The sequence below is a fragment of the Hemitrygon akajei genome, chromosome 11 (genome assembly GCF_048418815.1).
Source record: "Hemitrygon akajei chromosome 11, sHemAka1.3, whole genome shotgun sequence".
NCBI classification, from domain to species: domain Eukaryota; kingdom Metazoa; phylum Chordata; class Chondrichthyes; order Myliobatiformes; family Dasyatidae; genus Hemitrygon; species Hemitrygon akajei.
The window spans coordinates 115,898,559-115,923,609 of NC_133134.1; the positions used below are offsets into that span (position 1 = coordinate 115,898,559).

A 25,051-nucleotide genomic window follows, 5' to 3' on the forward strand; every position below is an offset into this window, starting at 1 on the left:
TTCAGGAAGTCCCAAAGGGATGTAGGGGATGCTACAGTAATGTAAGACTCTATTTTTGTTTATCCACAAGGAAAATTCTCCTTACCTCTTCCTGTGACCTTCAGCTGGTGATCTTGAACTGATGTGCACTCCTGCCAGGAGGACTATTTGACTATGTGGAATACTGTTTGCAAGGGATGAAATAGCCATTGAAGAATGACATAGTTACTTGCTCTCAATGCTCTGGCCACACCCTGCCTCTTCTAGTTGAGCTGCGATCAACTCAGGTTGTGATTAATGGCCAAGAGCACTGATTTGTGGTTTTATTTAAAGCAAAAAATCCAGACCAGTTTTTAAAATGACCTATATATTGGCACTGTCAGTTCTATATATGTATAATTGTAGTTCTCAATGAGCCTTTAGATCTTCCCACGCTGTTCATCTCCTGTGCAAAGTTGCCCTCGGGATACTTAATCTCACTGCTTCCACTCAACTTAATTGAATTCTCTGCTTCCAATTTATTTAATGATTGTGCATTGGCTTTGGAGTAAGGGTCAGGATCAGTTTTGATCAGTTCTGGGATCTGTGATTTGTTGCCAGTACTTACTACTTAATTATCCTGGAGAAGGTAGTGGTGAGATGCCTTCCTGAATTTGTGCAATCATAAGAGCATAAGGCATGGGAGCAGTCCCACAGACACAGACCCAACCCCTGCGGAACATTATTAGTCACTGGCAGCCAACCAGAAAAGATCCCCTTTATTCCTAATCCTTGCCTCCTGCCAGTTAGCCAATCTTCTATCCATGCAAGGATCTTTCCTGTAATACCAGGGCTCTTAACTTGTTTAGCTCATGTGCGGCAAAGACCCTTTGAAAATCCAAGTAAATAACATCCATTTTGTCTGTCCTGCCTGTTATTTCCGTAAAGAATTCCAACAAGGTGAAGGTCCTCCCACAGTGCTATTAGGGAGAGAGCTGCAGAATCTAAATTGAGATTCAGAGTGAACCGTCCCAAGGCAAAGGCCTTCCTCCAAAAGAGCAAGCAATTTGCTGGAGGAACTCAGCAGGTCAAGCAGCCTCTGTGGGAGAAGAGGAATTGTCCATGTTTCAGGTAGAAACCATTGAGCTACTCCAGAGAATTGTTTGTTTCATGAGATTCCAGCATCCATAGTCATCTCTGTCTCCATTCTTCCACTAAAATTGTTGATGGGAGAATGCAGCTTATTTCCCAGTTCCTATCAGAACCCAATTCGAATAATTATTTGTCTACTCCTTCACTCAAAGCAGATAATCCCACAGTCCACACATTACAATCTACCTGCCAGACTTTTGACTACGTACTTAGCTCCTTAATACCCCTTAACAAACCGTCTATCCTCCTCACAATGTGTTCGCCCATCCATCTTTGTAGTGCCAGTAAACTGGATACTTTGCAATTACATTTCATCTCTGTCCAAATCACTAACATAGAACCCATCTGAGTGCTCCACTAGTTCCAGTATGCTAACTTGAAAATGGCCGGTTTCCCCTCTTTCCTTTTTCAGTCTGTAACTAGTCCCCCATCTATGCTACTAAGTTACCACAAACCTCTTAAGACTTTGCCTTATGCAGTTTTACTGGTTTCTTATCAAATGCTGCTTGGAATTACATCAATGGGCTCCTATTTATCAGTCCATTAGTATTTTTCTTGAAGAGCTGTTCTAAATGGTAGTCCCTGACAGAAGCTGCACAGAAGGATCTACAAGCCTTTGTCCATTAAAGACACAAATTAGTATGCTGGCTGAGTGAGCTATCAGGAAGGCAAATGAAACCTGGGCTTTATTTGAGAGGAGGCAGGATGGTCTTGTTCACAGCTGTACAGGGCAGAGATGGGACCTTCCATCGCACTTGCACTTCTCAGCAGCGCACTGGAGTGTCAGCCTGGAGTAGCATTTAAACTTCGGAGTGCGACATGAGCCCAGCGCTCGGTTATGCTGAGGCATGAACTGCAGGTATGGCAGTGAAGATGCCAAACTGTTTCTCACAAAAGGAGAACCACAAATAGCTCAGACAAATAATGTTAAAGGGAACTAGCTGTTCCATTGGTATTACACACTGACAGGCCCCCTTTTATACTCTGCACTCACCAGCCAATGGAATTCCTGGTGATGTCTGGAGTTTGATTGTCTTCGGTGATTAAAGGATTTCCAGGAATGTCGCAGTCAGGAGTTCCACACTGAGGAAGCTGTCAGTTTCTTGCTCCACTTGCAGTTATGTTTTGAAAATGAAGAAACAGCATTAGAAGGTGGAGCTCATCCGGGAATGTGAGAACGTCTCCTCATTCCTGTGGTTTCTGTGGCTGGCCTCTGTAGGCAGTGATGCACAAATGCAAACCCACTCAATCCAGAGGACAGGAATGAGTATAAAAGCAGTACAGTTTTGCTAGGAGGGCTATTCTTTGGATGGGGTGTCAGCTGAAGTGTGGAAGATCAGCAAGCAAGGACAAAGAGCAGGTGATCACGGTGAAGATAAAGGGAATCAGAATCAGATTTATTATCACTGATAGACAGCATGTCATTCAATTTGTTGTTTCCAGTAGCTCTGCATGGCATTACATCAAGAATTACATTAAGTCACAATAAAAATAAACAAATAGTGCAGAAGAGGAATGGCAAGGTAGTGTTCATGGGTTCATGGACCGTTCATAAACCTGATGGCGGAGGGGATGAAGCTGTTCCTCAAATGTTGTGTGTGCCCTCAGGCTCATTTGCCTCTTCCCTGGTGGTAGTAGAGAAGAGGGCATGTCTCAGTTGGTGAGGGTCCTTAATGATGGAAGTGACCCTCCTGAGGCACTGCCTTTTGAAGATGTCCTCGATGGTGGGGAGGTTTGTGCCTGTGATGGAGCTGACTGACTCTACAACCCTCAGTACATGGGAGACTCCATGCTAGACGGTGATACAACCACCGTCTCCACAGTACATCTGTAGAAACTTGCTAGGGTCTTTGGTGGCATGCCAAACCTCCTCAAACTCTGAATGAAGTACTCTGGTGTGCGTTCTTTGTGATTGCATCAGTGTGATGGGCTCAAAAAAGATCTTACCAGATGCTAATCCCCAGGAAGTGGCTTACCCTTTCAACTCTGATCCTCGTGGAGGATGTTCTCCTAACTTCCGTTATGAAATCCACAAATAATTCTTTGGTCTTGTTGTTTTAAGCAGGTTTTAAGTGCTGCAGGATCTGAAGAATATAATTTTCCCCCAATTTGTAATTGCAAGGATACAGAACAAATTTTGATGAAAGCATTTAAGCCCAACTCAAGTTAAAGCTGTTTTTTAAATAAAGTGTGTAAATAAATGTGAATTCATAATTTAATTTGGAGAGGAAATAGGAGGGAGCTATTTTTCAAAAGGGTAAATAGATAATGGTATCTTAATAAGCAAAGAAGTATTTAATCTGTAAAGCAGTGGATAATGTATACATGATGTGAAAGAGGTCAAATACCCCATGCTGTTAATAAGTCCAAAGGGTTTCAAAGAAAATTTCAAGTAAATAATGTTGTTAAATATATCTAGTTCCTATTTAAGGAAAGTGACATTGCCTCTCTGGCAGTAGATTGGATATTAACCAGGCTAGTTGTTAATAAACTTAATGGGTGCATTAACCCAAAAAAACATCAATCAGCATCTGATCAAAAAGTTTAAATTTATTTTCAAAGTATATATATTTCTCTATATACAATCCTGAGATCCATTTTCTGTGGGTATATTCAGTAAGTCCAATAACTATAATGGAATCAGTGTAAGAGGGCACCAAAAGGGCAGACAATCAGTGTGCAAAAGACAACAAACTACGCAGATACAAAAAAGAAAAAAATAAATAATAGAAAGAATAAGAAACAATAAGCAATAAGTATCGAAAACATGAGATAATGAGTCCTTGAAAGCTAGTACATAGGTTGTAGGAACAGTTCAGTGATGGGGCAAGTGAAGTTATTTCCTTTGGTTCAAGAGCCTGATGGTTGAGGGGTAATGACAATCCACAGTGTTGTTCGCTATCTACAGTATTGTTAGGGCTTTTATCTTTAATTCTGAATCATGATGAAACAGAAGGCTGTCATTTGACCAACATGGTGTATTTAAATGACATCTGTACATTGATTGATGACACAACTGTTGGCAGAATCTCAGATGGTGACAAGGAGGCATACAGGAGTGAGATAGATAGGCTGGTTGAGTGATGTCACAACAAGAATTGTGGACTTCAGGAAGAGGAGGGTTGGAGAATAGAACCTCATTGAGGGGGCAGCAGGGGAGAGGGCGAGCAGCTTCAAGTTCCTGGGTGTCAAAATCTCCAAATATCTATCCTCCTCCCAACATGTAACTACAAAGAAGGCAAGTCAGTTGCTATATTTCATTAGTAGTTTGAGATTTGGTATAAGACATAAGAGCAGAAGTAGGCCATTTGGGTGATCAACATTGCTCCACCATTCTATCATAACTGATTTATTATCCCTCTTAAACACATTCTCCTGCTTTCTCCCTGTAGCCTTTGATGCCTTGACTAATCAAAAACCTATCAACCTCCACTTTAGATATACTGAATGACCTGGCCTCCACAGCTTCTTGTGCAATGAATTCCACAGATTGACTACCTCTGGTTAAAGAAATTCCTCCTCATTTTTGTTCTAAATTACTACCTCTCCAGCATCATTTTCCAGCCCAGTGGTCTGATATCCACTATTGCCTCTCTTTTACCCTATATATTTCTAAAAAAAAACATTTTGGCATCCTCTTTTATATTATTGGCTAGCTTCCCTTCATATTTCATCTTTTCTCTCCTTATGGCTCTTTTCAGTTGCCTTCTGTTGGTTTTTAAAAGCTTCCCAATCCTCTACCTTCCCACTATTTTTTGCTCTATTATATGCCATCTTCTTTACTTTTATGCTGTCTTTGACTTCCCTTGTCAGCCACTGTTACGCCTCTGTAATTCACTTTACTCTACTACAGATACATCTGACTTTATCTTTTCCCTCTCAGGCTGCAAGGTAAGTTCTATAATATTATGATCACTACTTCCTAAAAGTTCCTTTACCTTCATCCACAGATCAAAAGTGTCTCATTACACAACACCCTATCCAGAATTGCCTTTCCTCTAGTGGGCTCTTAAAAACCATCTCGCAGGCATTCTACACATTCCCTCTTTTGGGATCCAGCATTAATCTGAATTTCCAAATCTACCTACATATTAAAATTCCATGACAATCATAACATTGCCCTATTTACATGCCTTTTCTACCTCCTGCTGTAATTTGTATCCCACATCCTGGCTACTGTTTGGAGGCCTGTACACATTTCCCATCAGGGTCTTTCTACACTTGCAGTTTCTTAACTCTACCCAAAAGGATTCTACATCTTCTGATCCTGTCACCTCTTTCTAAGCATTTAATTTTTTACCCACAGAGCCATGCCACCTTCAATCCTATATTCATCACCCTTTTCAATTCTGCCCCCACGTTACACTTCAACTCGTCCCACTGACAGTAGTTTTGCCCTATCATCTGCCTGTCCTTCCTCAGTCTCACTACACACTGCATCTACTTGTATACCAACTGCACCATTCTCGACCTTATCATTCTGGTTGCCATCCCCAACCAAATTAGTTTAAACCTCCCTAACAGTTCTAGCAAACCTGCCCGCAAGGATAATGGTCCCTTTGGATTCAGTTGTAATCCTTCCTTTTTCTAGAGGTCATACCTTCCCCAGAGGAGATCCCAATGATACAGAAATCTAAAACCCTACTCCCTGCACAATTCCTCATCCACACATTCATCTGACAAATCATCCTATTCTTACCATCACTGGTGCTCGACATAGGCAGCTATCCAGAGATTACTTCTTTGGAGGCCCTGTTTTTCAGCTTTCTACCTAACTCCCTAAATTCTCTCTTCAGGACTTCCTCCCATTTCCTATCTATGTCATTGGTACCAACATGTACCACAACTTCTGGCTGTTCACCCTCATAGAGTACTATGATCAAGATCTGAGACATCCCTGACTCTCATACCTGGGAGACAAAATACTGTAAGGGTGTCTAACACATAGACAGAATCTCTTGTCTGCTCACTTAACTATGGGAATCCCTCAGCGCAACTGCATTCCTCTTCTCTCTCCTCTCCCCCCGGAGCCACAGAGCCAGACTCAGTGCCAAAGACCTGCAGTTTCTCCCTAGTAGGTCATTCCCCCTCCCCTATAATACCCAAAGCAGTATACATTATTGATGGGAACAGCTACAGGGTACTCTGCTCTGGCTGCCCATTCCCTTTCCTTCTCCTGACAGTCACCTAGATATCTGTCTCCTGCAACTTGGAGGTGACTACCTCCCTGTATCTATCACCCTAATTATATCCCTATCACCTCCTCATTTTCCTGTATGAGCCAAATGGAGCTGCAGCTCCATTTCTTTTACAGTCACTAATGAGCTGCAGTTCTGTGCACTACATGCAGATGTAGTTATCAGGGAGACTGGATGTCTCCCAATGTTCACACAAGGAACATACCACTAATTCTGGACCCATTCTCAGCACTCGACCTATGTACTAACAAAAAAAAACTTACTAGAAACTTATTTAGAACCTCCACCAGTGCTTGCTCAAGCCTGCTGTACCAAAGCTGGATCACTCTAACAATGCCCTACTCCCAACAATGGCCACTCCTCTTACTACCACATCCAATCCACTTGTAATGTTTTATTATATCCCTAATTCAGTGTCCACTAGTCTTTTCCTACCACATTTCTGCATTGACCATCTGTGTTGCCTTTATGAAGCATAATCATCACTATTTATATGTGATTTTTATATGCTCTTTATCTAGATTTATAGTATTGCAGACTGATAGGTAAGATAGAATCAGTAGTTAAGAAGCCCAATATCGATAATATGAACCAAATCTGTAAGGGTGCCATTTTTGCAATGTGAAGTTTTGATGTTTTTATCATAAAACATTAGGACTCTTAATATTTAAATCAGACTCCTTCATTACATTTGAGAGCTTATTCATTACTGTAGCTGCATAGTTTTGTTAGACATAAGTAAACTGCAGTGAAAGGGAGGGACTGCTGGACTAGATACAACGATTATTTTCACCATCCTTGAGAAAATTTTCTTCTACTCCTCGGGCAAACTTCCAAATCAATGCAACCTCTTCCTCCTCCTGAAGACTAACTTTATCTCTCTCCCTTGCAGTGCTCCCCGACCCTTAATAAAAGCTGCTCATCACACCCCACCAAGGACTGTATTCCTCTACTCAATTTCCCACAAAGAAACACTCTGCTTCTGCAGGTGGCACTGCCCTCCTAGGTCACAGACCTTCCACAGCCTCTCTTTTGTACTCCTCACTTCCACTGCTAGGTCTTGGACTACTCCCAACTTACTTTGCAGAAATTTCTACTCCCAGATCATTGTCCTTCCAGAATGTCTCCCACTGCAGTTTACATTTCCATACTAAAGCTCCAAACCTTTCTCCCCAACTGACTGGAAACTTATCACTTCCACTGCTCATAAAAAAGAACCCTTCTGCCATGGGATTTGTAGGATATCACTGTTCCAATGATCTGTTAATGTAAACAAGTCAGCAAAAGAAAACACCATTGGTTAATCAATGAGAGATTTTTAATGATTTATACAATCATATAGTGGATCACAGTATAATGGCCAAAATCATCATCACCCTCCTAGCCCTGAAGTTTATTCTTCTTGTTCGTCAGTAAAGAATCTGCCGCAATGTCCCATTTCTGTGATTTCTCAATTTGGCTTTTGTGTTGGGACGAGTGTGGTATCTTCCTTCTTTACCTTCTTCGATCTTGTGAATCTGTTGCCAACTATAGGACTAATTTATGCACTTTTATCTTTCACAAGTTCCCCCCCCCCCCCCAATTCAGGACATACTATATATCAGAAGTGCTGCATTTGTAGCACCTCCACCAATGTCAAAGACCCCTCCCATTCTTCCCATAATTTCTTTGACCTCCTACCGTCAAGCAGAAGATACCACAGTGCAAGAATCAGAACTGTTAGGCAGGGCAACAACTTCTTCACCCAGGCTGTGAGACTTATTCACACCCTGTTCTTTGATTTTTTACACTACTGCATTCATAGTTTAAATGTGGTAGATCATGGTGAAAGCTGGTCCCTAAATTCCATACTAATTGGATTTGAATGTTTGAATATCTGGCATTAACTCAAAGTTTTGCTTTCATAATTGATTACCATAATTTGAATCTAAGCAGTAAAGATATCCATTGATAATGAGAAGAGAGTATTGTGATAAAGGACCAGTTGTGATTGTATTTAATGTCTGGAACAAGTTCTAAGGACCATATTGCCTACTCCACTTCCTAATTTTCTTTCAAGAATTAAAACATACATTTTCAAGAAGTGCCACTCCATACAACTGTTACACAGCTGTAAATGTGAGTTCCAGTCCACTGAACGTGTGAGGTACTCTTATCGCATACGGTAGTTTATGCTGGAAGAGCTGGGCTCATAAACAGGAGGAAATAGATTCTAGAGAACACCACTAAATGCTCTGGCAGAAAAGAGGTATCTTGCACTTGCAGGAGTAAAGGACACCATCTTAGCTCTATGCCTTTTTCGTAATCATTATCACAATAAATGAAATTCATATACGCTGTTCATACTGGACAGCAACCTAGGCTACTCATGGATTCCTATCCTTAAAGTATTAACTGTTTCTTGTCATACAAATGGTGCCTGACCTGATGGACATTTCCAGCATTTTGTTTCATGACCATTGTATCACCTTTATTTAGAGTGCAACAACATTTACTATCTTCAGATGATGTCTTCAAGAATATGCAGGATAAATATAACCATATAACAATTACAGCACGGAAACAGGCCATCTCGGCCCTTCTAGTCCGTGCCGACACTTACACTCACCTAGTCCCACTGGCCCACACTCAGCCCATAACCCTCCATTCCTTTCCTGTCCATATACCTATCCAATTTTACTTTAAATGACAATACCGAACTTGCCTCTACCACTTCTACTGGAAGCTCATTCCACACAGCTACTACTCTCTGAGTAAAGAAATTCCCCCTTGTGTTACCCTTAAACTTTTGCCCCCTAAGTCTCAAATTATGTCCTCTTGTTTGAATTTCCCCTACTCTCAATGGAAAAAGCCTATTCACGCCAACTCGATCTATCCCCCTCATTATTTTAACTACCTCCATCGAGTCCCCCCTCAACCTTCTACGCTACAAAGAATAAAGACCTAACTTGTTCAGCCTTTCCCTGTAACTTAGGTGCTGAAACCCAGGTAACATTCTAGTAAATCTTCTCTGTACTCTCTTCATTTTGTCGATATCTTTCCTATAATTCGGTGATCAGAACTGTACTCAATACTCCAAATTCAGCCTTACCAATATCTTGTACAACTTTAACATTACATCCCAACTCCTATACTCAGTGCTCTGATTTATAAAGGCCAACATACCAAAAGCTTTCTTCACCACCCTATCCACATGAGGTTCCACCTTCAGGGAACTATGCACCATTATTCCTAGATCACTCTGTTCTACTGCATTATTCAATGCCCTACCATTTACGATGTATGTCCTATTTGGATTATTCCTACCAAAATGTAGCACCTCACACTTATCAGCATTAAACTCCATCTGCCATCGTTCAGCCCACTCTTCTAACTGGCCTAAATCTCTCCACAAGCTTTGAAAACCTACTTCATTATCCACAACGCTACCTGCCTTAGTATCATCTGCATACTTACTAATCCAATTTACCAGCCCATCATCCAGATCATTAATGTATATGACAAACAACACTGGACCCAGTACAGATCCCTGAGGCACACCACTAGTCACCGGCCTCCAACCTGACAAACAGTTATCCACCACTACTCTCTGGCATCTCCTATCTAGCCACTGTTGAATCCATTTTACTACTTCAATATTAATACCTAACGATTGAACCTTCCTAACTAACCTTCTGTGCGGAACCTTGTCAAAGGCCTTACTGAAGTCCATATAGACAACATCCACTGCTTTACCCTTGTCAACTTTCCTCGTAACCTCTTAAAAAAATTCAATAAGATTTGTCAAACATGACCTTCCACGCACAAATCCATGCTGACTATTCCTAATCAGACCCTGTCTATCCAGATAATTATATTTACCATCTCTAAGAATACTTTCCATTAATTTACCCACCACAGACGTCAAACTGACAAGCCTATAATTGCTAGGTTTACTCTTAGAACCCTTTTTAAACAATGGAACCACATGAGCAATACGCCAATCCTCCGGCACCATCCCCGTTTCTAATAACATTTGAAATATTTCTAGAGCCCCTGTTATTTCTACACCAACTTCCATCAAGGTCCTAGGGAATATCCTGTCAGGACCCGAAGATCTATCCACTTTTATATTCCTTAAAAGTGCCAGTACTTCCTCCTCTTTAATCGTCATAGTTTCCATAACTTCCCTACTTGTTTCCCTTACCTTACACAATTCAATATCCTTCTCCTTAGTGAATACTGAAGAAATTGTTCAAAATCTCCTCCATCTCTTATTTTATCCCTCACTATCCTTTTGCTATAACTGTAGAACCCCTTCGTAGTTATTTTCACCTTACTTGCCAAAGTAACCTCGTATCTTCTTTTAGCTTTTCTAATTTCTTTCTTAAGATTCTTTTTACATTCTTTATATTCCTCGAGCACCTCATTTACTCCATGCTGCCTATATTTATTATAGATCTCCCTCTTTTTCCAAACCAAGTTTCCAATATCTCTTGAAAACCATGGCGCTCTCAAACTTTTAACCTTTCCTTTCAACCTAACAGGAACATAAAGATTCTGTACCCTCAAAATTTCAACTTTAAATGACCTCCATTTCTCTATTACATCCTTCCCATAAAATAAATTGTCCCAATCCACTCCTTCTAAGTCCTTTCGCATCTCCTCAAAGTTAGCCTTTCTCCAATCAAAAATCTCAACCCTGGGTTCAGTCCTATCCTTCTCCATAATTATATTGAAACTAATGGTATTGTGATCACTGGACCTGAAGTGCTCCCCAACACATACATCCGTCACCTGACCTATCTCATTCCCTAACAGGAGATCCAACACTGCCCCTTCTCTAGTCGGTACCTCTATGTATTGCTCCAAAAAACTATCCTGCACACATTTTACAAACTCCAAACCATCCAGCCCTTTTACAGAATGGGCTTCCCAGTCTATGTGTGGAAAATTAAAATCTCCCACAATCACAACCTTGTGCTTACTACAAATATCTGCTATCTCCTTACAAATTTGCTCCTCCAATTCTCATTCCCCATTAGGTGTTCCATAATACAACCTTATAAGTGTTACTACACCTTTCCCATTCCTCAATTACACCCAAATAGTCTCCCTAGATGAGCCCTCTAATCTATCCTGCCAAAGCCCCGCCATAATATTTTCTCAGACAAGCAATGCAACACCTGCTCCTCTTGCCCCTCCGATTCTATCACATCTGAAGCAACGAAATCCAAATGTTCCTTGGGTGTTGTCAATGCCTTCATAAGGCGCCCCAGAAACACCTGCATTCACCTTCTGTGGAAGCTACAACACAAAAGGGTAAGATAATGTGGAAGCAAGGACAGCTTAGAGATAGTGTGCAGTCAACCCAGGAAAGGAAGGTCTTTGAAGAGCACAGCTTCCCTCTGCACATCAGGGGACCAAAGTCATTTGGAATACCATTAGGAATCAAACAAAGCATTCCAGGGCGACATTTCCTATTGTTCAGTTATTTTATCAATTCTGGAGTATTATTTGCCTTTAACACATAGATTCTATTGGTTATTAAGACTTGTACTACAATAGTGGCATTAATGATTTGATTATGCATGTTAGGAATTTGAACATCTACAAGGTTACTAATTAGTCAATATCTGCATCCAACTGATCATTTTTTGTATAAAATTTGTATTTCTTTGCTTAATCTTCACAAGTCTGTTTTCCTCGTGCACAAGTAAATAAAGTGTAATTGAGAAATGAGTGCAAGTTTTCTGATTCCAGTTAATTGGTGATGACACTTCTGAGGACCTCTTCACAGGACTAAAAGCAAGAATGTGAAATGGGGAATATTGGATTCCTCATACTCCATATGTGTATTTTTTGGAAAGTGCCAAGCCAAAATGCTATCCACCAAAGCTTCATGCACACTCTTGAGTGAATGTTAGTATGCAATTTAAGTGGCAATCAGTTCCTACTTACCAATTCACACCATAACAGTTTCTAGTGTCTTTACCACGATGTTGGCCACAGAAGAGAGATGTGTGATGCTTTGCTTTGTAAGAAGTGGAAACTGAATCAGGGACTTGTGAGCAAGGGATGAGACAGAAAGGTTTACTAACATTGACTTCTCAATGGTGCTGGAGCTGATTACTGAACATGCAACATTTTGGTTCCAGATTAAGGAATTTGGAGCAGGCAATACAGTTGGTTTTGTTTACGTATGCTAGAATGAAGATAAAAGTTCTGCAAAAAAACTTGAGAAGCTTGGGCTGAAGTTACAATTAGAACTTTAAAAATAATGAACCCCAGATTTTTTACTTAATCCATGCACAAATCATCATAAAGCTGAATGGAGCAGGAAATTTTTGTAGTGGAATGGGAGAAAGGGTTTCAATCATGGGGTATTGGCAGGAGTGATGGAGAAATTCTATTCTACTGAAACACGTCTGCTTAAAAAGGGAGGGAACAGGGGTCCTGCTGAATTGATTAACCAGAGCTAGAAAAGGGGTTTAAATTATAAAAAGGTGGAAACTGAGGAATGGTTATAGATTTCAAGGTGATAGTTACATCTATTGAGCAATATATGAATTTCTAAGATTTAAAACAAAATGAAATAATTCATTAAAATAATGAATAGCTTGCTGGTCTAAATAGATTAGAAAACTAGATTAAAAGGTTTACTAGTAGATAAATGATAAAAATAACATTTAAATACTTTTAATGTACAAAAATCTTGATGGTGTAATTTCTTTTCAGCTAACCATGAAGACTAGATTGAATGTTTATAAAACTGTCAATAGTAAGCCTGAGGAGAATGAAATTTTAAAAACCAACCGATGACATAACATTCACATAAAGAGAACACAAAGGTAAATGAGAAATAGATATTCTTTAATTTGACAATTTCTACAACTATATAAAGTTCAAAGTAAAATTATCAGAGTACATACAAGTCACCACATACAATCAAGATTCTTTTTCTTGCGTGTATATTCAACAAATCTACAGAATAGTAACTGTAAACAGGATCAATGAAAGAACAAGAGCATATAAGACAACAAGCTGTGCAAATGCAAACATAAATAGCAAAAATAACAAAAGTATGAAATAACAAGATAAAGAATCCTTAAAGTGAGTTCATTGGTAGTGGGAACATCTCAACAGATGAGTGTAGTCATCCTCTTTTATTCAACAGCCTGACGTTTGAAGGGTAGTGACTATTCTTGGACCTGGTGGTGCGAGTCCTGAGGCACTGGTACCTTCTGCCTGATGGCAACAGTGAGAAAAGAGCAAGGCTTGGGTGGTAAGGATCTTTGATGATGGATGCTACTTTCCTATAACAGTGTCTCATGTAGGTGTGCTCAATTGCTGGGAGGGTTTTACTCGTGATGTACTGGACTGAATCAACTACGTTTTATAGGATTTTCCATACAAAAGCATTGATGTTCCCATACCAGGCTGTAATGCAGCCAGTCAACTATACAACTATAGAAGTCTGATGACATGCCAAATCTCCGCAGACTCCTGAGAAAGTAGAAGCACTGTCATGCTTTCTTTGCAATTACATTTCTATGATGGGTCCAGGACAAGTCCTCTGAGATAGTAAAACCCAGGAATTAAACGTTACTGACCCTCTCCACCTCTGATGCTCCAATGAGGACTGGCTTATGGATCTCTAGTTTCCCTTTCCTGAAGTCTACAATCAGTTCCTGGCTTTGCTGACATTGAGTGGGAGGTTGTTGTCATGACACCACTCAGACAAAATTTCATTTCATTCTCCCTCCTGTATGCTGCTCCTCACCACCTCTGAAATGGCCCACAACAGTGGTGTCATCAGCAAACTCAAGTATGGTGTTGGAGCTGTACTTAGCCACGTAGTCATAGATGTAAAGAAAGGAGAGCAGGTGGCTAAGCACCACCCTGTCGTGCACCTGTGCTGATGGGAGATTGTGGAGGAGATGTTTATTAAAAGAATATCAAAAAGAAACAATTGTTCTCTGGAGCTAAAAATGAAGTAATTTAAACAAGGAACATAGAAAAGCTGAGACATTAAAATTAATATTTTATCAGTCTTCACGATAGGAAACAAAAGTTACAGAAAAATCACAGCCAGTTTGGGGTCAGAATCTGGTTTATTATGATTAACTTATATGATGTGAAATTTGTTGTTGTTGATGTGATACCAAAGGCTGACATCCCCTGGATCTGAAACCTACACCCTCCAGGTACACGGATGTCACAAATGCAGCTGGTATGCATTTTACATCGAGAACTGGAAGGCAATTGGAGAGACAGGAGTCACACAGCTAAAAGACAGCATATTTTCAGAGTTTTATTTTACAATGATCCAATCATCTTAAAGTCACCATTGATGCAAACCTGATTTTTATTCCAGAAATAACCACTAGAATTTAATTTCCCCATTCGTCACAGTGGAATGCAAACTCTTGGTTATGGATGGACAGTCCAGGCCTCTGGATACTAGTTCAATGAGTGATGGCCGATGAAATAGTGCATTAGTTACCAATAATCTTCAAAAATTTATTAGATTCTGGAACAGAAACATCAAATTAGAAGGCAACAAATCCAACACCACAATTCAAGAAAGGAGAAAGAGGCAAAAGTGAGGAACTACACCAAATGGCAAAACCCATTGTTAAGGACAGTTAGAAAATTATTACAAAGTCAACAAACCTTTCTTAAAGTGAAATTGTGCTTGATGAACTCAGTGTTTTTCAAGACTCATCTGGCAACGAAGGTGCAGTGATTTTGGGGGGGAGGTTGAGGAAACCCACAATGTAATTATTTAAATTTTTAAAATGGGATTTGATAGGGTACCACTCAAAAGATTAAACCATAAAATAGGGTTTGGGACTAATATGTCAGAATGAATGAAGGAATGGTTGAAGGACTGAAAACAGTACAAAAATAGATATTTAACAGTTATTAGGTTAGTAGAGTATAATGGGTTAAAACTTGATATTAGGTACTAACTATTCATATAATTCAACTTAGATACAAAGGGATGGATAGAAATTGTGGAGTCTAAAAAAGCAAATTAAAGTTATAGCATGCAGGGAGCTCATTATCTTATAAAGTGAGGTATCTCACCAATGAAACTTTATTATGCACAAAATCTTAGGTCTGCTGGCACGTAAAATTGTATTTAACAATGACGTCATAGTAAAATGCAGCATACACACATGTTGTGCCATGCAAGTGAATTTGAAGGCCACCGTTTAGACTATTCTACTCTTCTGATGACATTAATCTGACTAGGAACGTGGAGTGTGAAGATCCTGCACAGTGGCCACAAAAAGATGTTGAATAGTTAAGCATGTGATCAAGATAGTGATAGACATATAATGTGGGAAAAAGAAGATATTAATTTTGGAGCACGGAACAAACTCCTGGAGAAACTCAGCAGATCAAGGATTACCTGCGGAGGGAAAAGGATAATTGATGTTTTGGGTAGAGACCGTGCATCAGGATTCCAGCATTTGCGGTCTCTCGTGTCTCGAGTTTATCTACTCTGATGGGTAGAGAAGAGAAGCAGAATAATTTTTAAATTATAAGAAGCTAGTAAATGTTGGTATGCAGTAGGAACCTGGTGCATGAAATGCTAAAGACAAACACTCAGGCACAGCAGCAATTATGGTTAGGGCTCTAGAGCACAAATGAATGGGAATCTTCAGTTATACTTGGTGAGAAATGAATGTCTTATACCCATTCGTGTTAAAAAGAGAAGTGATGTCAAAGTGGCATGTTAAGTTTCTGAGAGGGATTGGAAGAGCCTGGATAACCCATTCTAGGTACAAGTAATCTTCCAGTATCATGTGTAGTTGCATTAATATGCACCAACAAATGCATAGTGCCTCTGTTAGTGATTCATGCCATTCTGCTGAGCAGCACTACTTGGTATCAATAGTCATCCTGCAGGCTTACCACTCTTCTGTACTATCAGTTAAGGGTTAGCACTTCAAAATATGCAGTGAAATGCATCGTTTGTGTCAAATCAAATCAGTGAGGATTATGCTGGGCAGGCCACAAGTGTTGCCACGCTTCCATTATCAACATAGCATGCCCAGAACTCACTAACCATACATCTTTGGAATGTGAGAGGAAACAGGAGCACCCAGAAAAAACCCACGAGGGGTCAAAGGGGGAACATACAAACTCAGGCAGTGGCATGAATTGAACCCCAATCAGTGATTAATGGTGCTGTAAAGCAGTGTGCTAACCACTATGCTACAATGCCCCCTCAATGCTAGGTCCGGGCCTCCAGGGGTTGAGTCAATGTTCAGGAATTGGCCCCAACAACAACCATTACTGCTGGCCCCAGTGTCTGCATCAACCCACATTGCTAATACCAAGTGCTAGACCTCAGTGCCAACATTCAATAGCAGCCACATCATAATCTTGACCATCTTCAAGAAAGGAAATGACCAGAATGGCCTTCCTGGCCACAGCGAAAAATATCAGCAAGACCCTACTCAGCCACCTACTCCACACAGCCACAGAGCTGCTCCCAAGTTGCAGAGTGGATTCTGTCCATCCAGTGGACATGATATTCACTATGCATCAACTCCAAGAGGAATGCAAGAATCAGCAAGAAGCACTATATTTGGCCTTTTATGACTTTTCAAGTACTTAGAAGATTAGCTTTATTTGTCACATGTACATTGGAACATACAGTGAAATGTGCTGTTCACATCAACGACAAACACAGTCCGAAGATTATGCAGAGGGCAGCCTGCAAGTGCCAACACACTAACCCTAACCACGTGACAGGAAACTGGAGCACCTGGAGGAAACCCACACGGTCAAGGGGAGAATTCCTTACAAAAAGCAGTGGGAATTGAACCCTGATGGCTGGTGCTATAAAGCATTACGTTAACCTCTACACTCTCGTGTTACTCATATATTTGCTTCTTCAATCAAGATGGACCATTCTTCTCAAATTTTGTTGTCTACAAAAATTCTCTATTTCATATCTGTTTCTTGATCACATCCATGCCATTACTTTAAGCATCATAGACCCAATCTCAGGGTACACCAGTATCATTAAAGGTTGCCTCATCATCCCAAAACTTCTTGTAGTGTTTGTTGATACAATGCTACACCTCACCTGCAATAAGCTTTCCAATGGATTGAGATTAATCCACAGGAAAAATGGTAAACTGATTAAGCTGCACAACTTCTATTCCAGTGCCAAGGTCACCTCAACTACTGAGCTACATTTTGGATTTCAATTTTTATGTATTTGTATGTTCAGAGGCTAAGCGTCAAGTAATTGTCAATTCCTTTGCAGAAGCATACAAGAGAATATGCCTTACACTAAACGTCAGAAAGACTACCAACCTGGTCTTCTGTACAACACTATCTTCTAACAATCAAGGTCCACGATGAGACTAGCAGCCATCTCACTGGAGTGTTGGAAGCCTGTATTGCCTTCAGTGAATCAGTATAACAGTCAACACACCACAAAATGTTGGAAGAACTCAGCAAGTCAGGCAGCATCTATAGAGGGAAATGAACAGTTAGTGCTTCAGGCTGAGACCCTTCATCAGGACTGATGTACACCTCTGGCATTTTGTCTGTGTTGCTAAAAATTTCCAGCATCTCAAGTCAGTGAATCAGTATAGTTCCAGAGCAATTGATGAGAAGAAAGCCAGCCACAAACCTGGCACGAAGTTCATGGACAAGCAGACTATAGCAATGCCTGTCCTTCTGTACAACTCTGGAGATATCAACTCATGCAAGTACCTCAAAACAAAGGAAAAGTACCATCAACATTCTCTGCAAACTACTTGTGGCTGGGTAAGTGTACATTTTCGACATCCTCTCTTGGGCTAACATTTAGGCCTCAATTCCACGCCAATGAACACAGATTAAAGGCTCTTCAGTCCACTGTGTGTACCAACTACTAAGTAACTATCTGTACTATTCCTATTTTCTAGCATTCAGCCTGTAAGCCTTTTATGCCATGCCATTTTGTAAGACCATCTAAATATTTAAATTTCAAGTTCACGGTCAATTCTCATTCAACCATACACATGCATACAGCTAAATGAAACAGTATTCCACTGGGGCCAAGTTGCAAAACACAGTGCATACAGTCACACACAGCTATGATAGCACATACAGTCACAAATATTAGCACAAGTTCCCGAGTGGGGTAGCTTGAAGACTGATGGCTCATGGGATGGTGCCTCAGAGCCATGTTCATGCAAGAACAAGCACACAGCAGTTCCTCATCTCCCAGTCAAAGGCAATCCAGCTTGCCTTCCAGGGAACAAACAGTAGAGAGGAACACAAATAAGATTGTCGGCCTGTAGCATGGATTCCAGCACGCTCACTGCACTTCCATTCACTCCCACAGTGACTGTTCTGAGACTATTTGCCTTCACTAAAATGCACTTAACCAACCGTTCCCACCATCAAGGACACCTTCAAAATGCAGCTCCGAAAGAAGGCAACATCCATCATAAAAGATCCTCACCACTTGGCATTTGCCCTCTTCTCATTACTACAATCAGGGAGGAGATTCAGGAGCCTGAAGACCCACACTCAACATTTTAGGAACAGTTTCTATCCCTCTGCCTTCAGGTTTCTAACCAGTGTATTCAGTGGGCGAATCAGTCCTCTTGTGCTTTTTGATCTCATCACTTGAGATTCAGTTTCACGCAACCCTGCCACTTTGATCTGGCCCACGCCTTCGTTAACCAGGTCCAACACTTGCCTTTGTTGGATCTTGCCCCTCCTGACATAGGACATCAGGTTTATGGGGGTTTGGCCAGGGTTAATTGGGGTGTGCTTAGTGTTTGTGGGGCTGTGGCCAGGGTTAATCGGGATATGCCTACGGTTTGTGGGGGTGTGTCCCTCTTAGACTTTAGGATTAGGTTTGAGTGTTGGGCTAGTTAACACTATCTCATGATTCATCTTTGTGCAATTTCTTTTATTGTAACTTACAGTAATGTTTTAATGCCTTTCACCGCATTGATGCCACAAAGCAATAAATTTCACAACATAAGCCAGTGATTGTAAACCTGATTCAGTACTTCCAGGTGAAAAAAATATTTCACCCCGCACTAAATTTCCCAACCTTTACTTTAAATCTACAACCTCTAATTACATTCAGCTCTGCTAAGAGAAAGAGTTTCTCATCATCAACCCTACCTATGCACTTAATATCTTGCTTGTTCTGCACATACCTAAGTTTAGCCATAGGCAGAGATTACTAGGAGGTCAGAGAAAAGGCTAGATATTCTGTGCAATTCTGGTTACCCCTTTACAAGGATGTGGAGGTTTTGTAAAGGGTTTAACATGATGCTGCATGGATTAGAGGGTATGAGTTATAAGGAGAGATGGGACAAACTTGGGTTGCTGTCTCTGGAGGCTGAGGGGAAGTTTATAGGGTGCTACGGCAGGTAGCAATTACTGGGATGTTATTACAGCTCGAGGTGCAATAGTTCAGAGTTTAGTTTCAGCGCTTTCTGTAAATAGTTTGTATTTTCTCTTCCTTTTTCTTTTCAAATCTTTTTATTAGTTTTTTGAAAAAAAACAGAAGAAAAATATTGTTACAAGACATTTGAGAGTACATAATAGATTGATAAACATTCAAATATATATTGATCCATACATAGAATCTCTCAAACTCATATAATAATATAAATGATTAAGAAAAACCCCCCCCAAAACAAAAAAAAACAACAACTAAATAGAAAAAGAAAACTAACCAACATGGGCAATCGCATAATGTTATATATATACAGTAGTGCCTATGACTCCCAACCTCCATCCACACAATTCAGGATAGTAACAATAAGGTTCAGGATCAGACCGTATAATTCATATGAAAATGCTGGATAAATGGTCTCCAAGTTTCCTCAAATTTAACTGAAGGATCGAAAACCACACTTCTAATTTTTTCTAAACTTAAACAGGAAATAGTTTGGGAAAACCACTGAGATACTGTTGGAGGATTGGCTTCTTTCCAATTCAGTAAAATGGATCTTCTAGCCATTAGTGTAATAAATGCAATCATTCGTTGGAATGAAGCGGATAAACACTTATTATCCATCATTGGTAGGCCAAAAATTGCAGTAAAAGGGTGTGGTTGGAGATTAATATTTAAAACTCTTGAAATAATATTAAAAATATCTTTCCAATAGTTATGTAAGCAAGGACAGGACCAAAACATATGAGTCAACGAAGCTATATCAGAATGACATCTATCACAGGTTGGATTAACATACGAGTAAAATCGAGCAAGTTTATCTTTAGACATATGAGCTCTGTGTACGACCTTAAATTGTATTAGAGTATGTTTAGCACATATAGAGGATGAGTTTACCAATAATAAAAATTTTTCCCATTGCTCAGTAGAAATAGGACAATGCAGTTCTTCCTGCCATTCCTTCTTAATTTTTTCAGATATATCTGGTTGTAGATTCATAATCATATTATAAATGATAGCAACAAGACCCTTTTGACAAGGATTAAGAGCTAAAATTCTTTCTGTAATGTCCAATGGACATTCTTTCGAAAAAGACTTTAGTTCATTATATAAAAAATTTCTAATTTGTAGATATCTAAAAAAATGGGTTTTAGATAAATTATATTTATTAGATAATTGTTCGAAGGACATAATGTTATCATCCAAAAACAGATCACGAAAACATGTTATACCTTTTGTTTTCCATAAATAAAAGGCTTGATCTATGGAAGATGGTCGAAAAAAGTAATTAGCTGTTATAGGGCTTGACAGTATAAACTTATTCAAACCAAAAAATTTACGAAATTGAAACCAGATTCGTAATGTATACTTGACTATAGGATTAGTTATCTGTTTATTCATTTTAAATAACGAAAAGGGAAGTGAAGATCCTAAGATTGAAATCAATGAGAAATCTTGCACAGATTTACATTCCAAATTTACCCATTGTGGGCCAGCAACTGTAGTCGATTCTTGAGTCCAAAATATCAAATACCGTATATTAACTGCCCAATAGTAAAATCTTAAGTTTGGTAGAGCCAAACCGCCCTCCTTCTTAGGCTTCTGTAAATATTTTTTAGCTAACCTAGGATTTTTGTTCTGCCACAAATACGACGATATTTTAGAATCAACTGTATCAAAAAAAGATTTAGGAATAAAAATTGGTAATGCTTGAAATAGGTATAAAAATTTAGGTAGTATCATCATCTTAATGGCATTAATTCTACCTACCAAAGACATAGATAGTGGGGACCACCTATTAGCAAGTTGCTTAATTTGATCTATTAAAGGCAAAAAATTAGTTTTAAATAAATCTTTATGTTTTTTAGTAATTTTAATACCTAAATAAGTAAAATAGTCTGTAACAATTCTATATGGTACCCGATTATAAATTGGAGTATGCATATTTAATGGAAAAAGTTCACTCTTATTAAAATTCAATTTATACCCAGAGAAGTTACTAAATTGAGCAAGCAAAGAAGAAATAGCAGGAATAGATCTTTCAGGATCAGATATATATAATAACAAATCATCTGCATATAATGATACCTTATACATCGTCTCCCCGCGGGTAATACCTAAAATATTGGGTGATTCACGAATAGCTATAGCCAAGGGTTCCAAAGCAATGTCAAATAATAAAGGGCTTAAAGGACAACCTTGCCTTGTACCCCGAAATAGTTGAAAAAAAGGGGATCTTTGATTATTAGTGAAAACCGAAGCTAAAGGTTTCTGATATATTAATTTAATCCATGATATAAATTTTGAACTAAAATTAAAATGTTGCAAAGTATTAAATAAATATGACCATTCGACTCTATCAAATGCTTTTTCGGCATCTAAGGAGATGACACATTCTGGGATTTTAGATGAAGAAGTATAAGCAATATTAATTAATTTTCTAATATTAAAAGATGAATAACGATTTTTAATAAATCCAGTCTGATCCTCAGAAATAATCCGAGGCAATATATTTTCTAATCTAACAGCCAGGATTTTACTAAAAATCTTAAAGTCCATATTCAGCAAAGATATAGGCCGATAAGATGCACATTCAGTGGGATCTTTATCTTTTTTAAGAATTAAAGAAATAGAAGCTTCATAAAAAGATTGTATTTTCTCTTCCTGACGTATGGTTTCCTCTGGGTGCTCTGGTTTCTTCACACACTCCAAAGATGTACTGGTTAGTAGGCCAATTGGTCATTGTAAATTGTTCTGTAATTAGACTATGGTCAGATAGGTGGTTTTCAGGGCTGTGGCTCATTAGGCTGGAAGGGTCTGTTCTGTGCTGTGTCTCTCAGTAAATAAAATTTTCAGAGGCATAGATAGGATATTCTGATTTTTAAAAATATATATACCAGGATAGAAATACCAAGTACCATAGAACGTGCATTTAAGGAGCAGGGTAAAGTTCAAAGGAGGTGTGTAGAATAATTTTTTTTCTCCAGAAAGTGCCAGGGGTAGCGGTGGAAGTGGATACAATAGTGGTGTTAAAGAGGATGTTAGACACATGAATGTGAAGAGAATGATGGGATGTACTGTAGATCACATATAGGCAGAGATTTAGTTTAATTGTGTTTGCCTCAGACATTGTGGGCCAATGGACCCTAAGATTCAGGATTGTTCTGAAATGGTGCAGCAAACTTGATGGGCCAAATGGCTTGATTCTGTACCTATTTCTTAGGGTCTTGTAGAGTCTCTGTTCATGACCAATCAAAGTGGAGCCGATGAGACACCAGAAATCCAGGACAAATTAGCAAACTGGATATAAATTTGCCTTACTGGTAGGTGGCAGTGGAGAGTTGTTTAACATATTGGAGGTCTGTGATAAGTGGTGTGCCACAGGGATTAGTGCTGGGTGCCCCTTCTCTTTGTCATATATATTAATGATTTGGAGGAGAATGCAAGTGGCACGATTAGCAAGTTTGCAGAAGACAAAGTTCTTTAATAAAGCACAAGTGAATAAAGCACAGTGAAGAAAGTTGACTTGGGTTACAAGAGAATATGGATCAACTGGGCAAGTTTGCAAGGGACTGGCAAATGCAATTTATTTCAGATACGTGCTAAGTATTCCATTTTGGGATGTTGAACCAGGACATACCACAGGGAATGGTGTTAAGCAGAAAGACTCTGGGATAAGAGTAGATATTTCCTTAAAATGGGAATATAGGTCGGAGCTGTGGTGAGGAAGGCACTGACTACAAGGGTTGGGACACCGTGTTACAGTGGTACAAAATGTTAGGGCCACACTTAGCGTAAGCCAGAGAGACTGCAGAAAACATTCAAAGATTGATGCTTGGATTGGAGAACTTAAGTTATCAGGATCAGACAGTTTAGGTCTTTTTTCCTCGACCAAATGAAGCTGAAGCTGATATGATAGAAATATTTAAAATTAAGATGCAGAGATAAGATTGATGTTTAGAGTATGTTTCCTATAGTAGGGTCTAAAACTAGAGGACACTGGTTTAAGGTGAGAGAGAGGATATTTAAGGGGATCTGAGGGGTAAATTTTTCACTTAGAAGTTGGTATCCAGAAGGAACAGTAACAACCACTTAACGAACATCTCGACAGATATTGAATAAGCAGGGCATAGAGAGATGTACAACTAGGGATTAGTATAGTTAAGCATTATGGTCAACCTGCAAACCTGCAGTGCAAGCTGATAGAGTGATTAAGAAGGCATGTGGTGTGTTGGTCTTCATTAGTCAGGGAATTGAGTTCAAGAGCCATGGAGCAATGTCATCATCTCTATAAAACTGGTTCGACTTGAATTAGCTCTGCTCACCTCATTATAAGAAGGAAGTGGGCGCTTTAGAGAGGTTATCAGAATGCTGCCTGGATTGGAGAACACCTAACATGAGAAAGGATTGAGCGAGCTGGGGCTTTTCTCTGGAGCAAATGGGGATGAGAAGCAATTTAATGGAAGAGTATAAGATTATAAAAAACATTGAGTGGACAGCCAGCACCTTTTTCCCAGGAAAAGGGCCTAATTTCAAGGTGGTTGATTCAAGATTATTTAATGTCATTTCCAGCAATTAAGTGTAAAGGGGAGCAAAATAATCATTACTCTAGATCTGATGCAGCACAAAAACCCCCACAAAAATAATATTTTCCATTGCCTTGTTGACATTAAGCAAGAAACTATTCGCCTAGCACCAGTCCTTGAGTCTTTCACCTCCTCTGTAGGCTGAGTGCTCATTAAAGGGGAATAGGATAGTACGGGGGGGGGGGGGTTGTCAGACAGTTTAATTTAGAGAGAGAATGGAACACACTGCCTATTACATTATTATAGTAGCTAATGCATTAGAGACATTTAAGAGACTCTTAGATAGGCACATAATATATCGAAAATAGAAGATTATGTGGGGGAGAGGGCACGACAAGCTCTAAGTTCTACAAACCAACACTCAGTACCACCCCAAGCATCACCGCTCAATGCCAAGTCACAAGGCCAAAACAGTATCATAGCCCTAGCGATGAGTGACAAGACAGCAAGTAACAACGCCCACACAGAAGCGCTACATCAGTACAACCAGCAGTAGCAGTACACCTCCGTGACAACACAACCCAACCCCACCCATATTCAACAAAACACCCTCCCGAACCCTGTTTATTTTGATGACGTACCCTCCCGGATCAGCAGCCAATCGCCAAAACGCTGGTTCTTCAGCGGCATCCCTATCCAATCAGATGAAGCGAAGATCGCCCCCTCGGCTAGAGCAACGAGTGTATTTGTTGCCGACGCCTACAGCCCCGCCAATCGGTGCCCGCGCCCCTTCCTGG

The 25,051-nt window shown here is 39.7% G+C and overlaps 1 protein-coding gene and 1 long non-coding RNA gene across 3 annotated transcripts in view; both read right to left on the reverse strand.

Annotated features, from left to right (window-relative positions):
* The window catches only part of pltp (phospholipid transfer protein), a 91,099-nt gene extending 88,877 nt beyond the window's left edge, over positions 1-2,222 (reverse strand). Inside the window, exon 1 of the mRNA XM_073061567.1 lies at positions 2,105-2,222. The gene's annotated coding sequence lies outside the window, so the exon portion shown is untranslated. The remainder of the gene's footprint in view (positions 1-2,104) is intronic.
* Positions 2,223-13,139: 10,917 nt separating this feature from the next.
* LOC140735945 (uncharacterized) lies at positions 13,140-25,051 on the reverse strand. 2 transcript variants are annotated; one of them, XR_012100842.1, is made up of 3 exons: positions 24,896-25,051; positions 17,631-17,789; positions 13,140-14,820 (listed from the first exon to the last, which is right to left on the reverse strand). It is a non-coding gene; the product is annotated as an uncharacterized lncRNA (long non-coding RNA). The 2 variants fall into 2 exon arrangements; XR_012100843.1 differs by lacking the exon at positions 17,631-17,789.